Here is a 2,786-nt window from a genome sequence, read left to right on the forward strand (position 1 = left end):
TCGGTTAAAATAAGAATTGCAATGTTTCCCATCCATTGGACTGGTTTTATTATCCTGCAAAAGCTTTCTTCTCTCCCCCCCCCCACCCCCCACCCCCCCGGCCAATTTCCTAATTCTCCTTCTTGCAGCCTGGTTTCTTGTTAGTTGCGAAGTTGTGTCCGACCCATCGCGACCCCATGGACCACGTTCCTCCAGGCCTTCCTGTCCTCTACTATCCTCTGGAGTCCACTGAAGCTCAGGTCGACTGCTTCATTGACTCCATCCAGCCACCTCCTTCTCTGCCGTCCCCTTCTTCTTCTTCTCTTGCCCTCCATCGTTCCCAGCATGAGGCTCTTCTCCAGGGAGTCCTTATTCCTTCTCATCAGTTGGCCAAAGTCTTTGAGTTTCCTCTTCAGGATCTGGCCTTCTAAAGAGCAGCCAGGGTGGATCTCCTCTAGGACTGACCGGTTGGATGGCCTTGCAGTCCAAGGGACTCAATGCAGGAGTCTCCTTCTCCAGCACCAGAGTTCAAAGGCCTCCATTCTTTGGCCCTCAGCCTTCCTTATGATCCAACTTTCACATCCATCCATTGCAACTGGGGAAACCAGAGCCTTGACTAGATGCACTTTTGATTGGCATCTTTGGCACCTACTTTAGCACCCGCGAATAGCAATTGTGACATTACGAGAAACATCCAAGCACGCGATCAGGGTGACATTTCTAAAATTCTGTTGCATCTAATAAGAAATGCAGGCTCGTATTAGGCATGCTTTGATGAATAGCGTTGTGTCTGTTTATACCATTTCATTTGGTGGTTATTGTATTTCACAAACATATCCGTCCATCCCCGACTGCAAATGGAAAGGAAAAAATAAAAATAAACCTGCTCTTTTTTAAGCACAGGTAATTTAAAGAAGCATCTTTGTCAGGAATAATCTTCCTTCCTTCTCCTTAAAAAAATTTTTCCCTCCTGTTTCCAATAATTGCAAACACTCTCAATTCCTTTTCTCTCCCTCTCCCCTCCAAATGAAATGAGATCTTTTAATTTATTTTTTTTTCCCCCTTCCTTGAATCAGCTCAAATTCCTTACCAGCCCGCCAAGTTTAGTTTTTTTATTTTAAATCACCGGTTTACAGGAAAAAGGGGAAAAGAAAAAAGACATTAGCACTGGGGAAATGTAATTATGTAATGTAATATAACTAAGTCCGCACCAGAAATCCTCAGATTCTTCCAATTAACGCAAGATTTCCAGATGGCGGCGGAAAAATATGTTTTGTTTTGTCGTAGTAGCTCCAAGCCGGATTAGGGGAATAATACAGCTAGTTCTCGCTTTACAGCGGTTTGTTTAGTGACCAATGGCACTGAAAAATGGGACTTAGGACCGGTTTTTCACACTTACGACCATTGTGGTGTGTGTCCCCCACAGTCCCGTGATCAAAATTCAGAGGCTTAGCAACTGATTCGTATTTATGGCGGTTGCAGTGTCCCAGAGTCACGCGGTCCCCTTTTGCGACAAGCCAAGTCCCAAGGGTGAGCCTGCTTCACTTAAAGACGGTCACAGTGTCCCGGGGATCAAGAAATATTTTGCAAGAAATATTTGCCAGAAGTTTTTTTTTATTTGCAAGAAATATTTGCCAGAAGTTTTTTTTTATTTGCAAGAAATATTTGCAAGAAGTTTTTATTTTTATTTCCAAGAAATATTTGCAGGAAGTTTTTTTTTTATTTGCAAGAAGTTTTTATTTTTATTTGCAAGAAATATTTGCAGGAAGGTTTTTTTTTTATTTGCAAGAAATATTTGCCAGAAGTTTTTTTTTTATTTGCAAGAAGTTTTTATTTTTATTTGCAAGAAATATTTGCAGGAAGTTTCTTTTTTTTAATTTGCAAGAAATATTTGCCGGAAGTTTGTTTTTTTTAATTTGCAAGAAGTTTTCTTACTTGCACGAAGTGTTTTTATTTGCAAGAGATTTGCCAGAAGTCAAAAAAACAAAAACGAAAAAACACCTTTTCATGCAACTTCTGGGTTCAAAGAGGTATTTTCTTTTTCTGTCTTTCCTGGAGATGCAGGAAAAAAAAAGAGAGAGATTTCTTTCAAGGATTAGGGATCATTATCATTATAATCTTGAGTTCCAATTGGGATAATTTGGAGTCTGTCAACTGCCCAGGCCTCCAGGCCATGGTTAATCAGGGCTCCAAACTTTTTGTCAAGAGGGTGTAAATCACTCTGAATTGTGTCTCCTCAAAGGGACAAATGGTTGCTTTAAATGTTGAGAGTGGCTGGGAAGGATATAGTGGGGGCTCAGGCTGGCTATTTATTTATATTTTAGTTCAAAGAAGTAAACCACCCCTACCTCTTCGGAAGCTAATCCTTAAAGTAATTCGAGTTAAATCTGCAATTAAAAGCCAACAGTAGCTTTTTCTCTCCTGTCCCAATTGGGTGGGAATTAAAACGGATTATGGTGGAGATGTCTCATTCAAATTGGGCTTTGCCATCGCCCTTTTTCATGGCTACACCAGCTGGGGCTGATAGGAGTTGTAGTCAGCTTCTTTTCTCTCCCCCCCAGGCGATTATCTATCTATCTATCTATCTATCTATCTATCTATCTATCTATCTATCTATCTATCTATCTATCTATCATCTATCTATCTATCTATCTATCTATCTATCTATCTATCTATCTCTATCATCTATCTATCTACCATCTATCTATCTATCTATCTATCTATCTATCTATCTATCTATCATCTATCTATCTATCTCCCTCCCTCTCTCCCTCCCTCTCTCTTTCTCTGTCTCTCTCTCTCTCTCC

The 2,786-nt window shown here is 40.3% G+C and overlaps 1 long non-coding RNA gene across 1 annotated transcript; it reads left to right on the plus strand.

The window, feature by feature from the left end:
• Positions 1–1,093: 1,093 nt before the first annotated feature.
• On the plus strand, positions 1,094–2,256 carry LOC309400010. Its single transcript, XR_014176591.1, has 3 exons — positions 1,094–1,585; positions 1,655–1,689; positions 1,749–2,256. It is a non-coding gene; the product is annotated as an uncharacterized lncRNA (long non-coding RNA).
• The last annotated feature ends 530 nt before the right edge of the window (positions 2,257–2,786 follow it).

This window comes from Natrix helvetica (assembly GCF_964273705.1).
Source record: "Natrix helvetica genome assembly, chromosome: 16".
Taxonomy (NCBI): Eukaryota; Metazoa; Chordata; class Lepidosauria; order Squamata; family Natricidae; genus Natrix; species Natrix helvetica.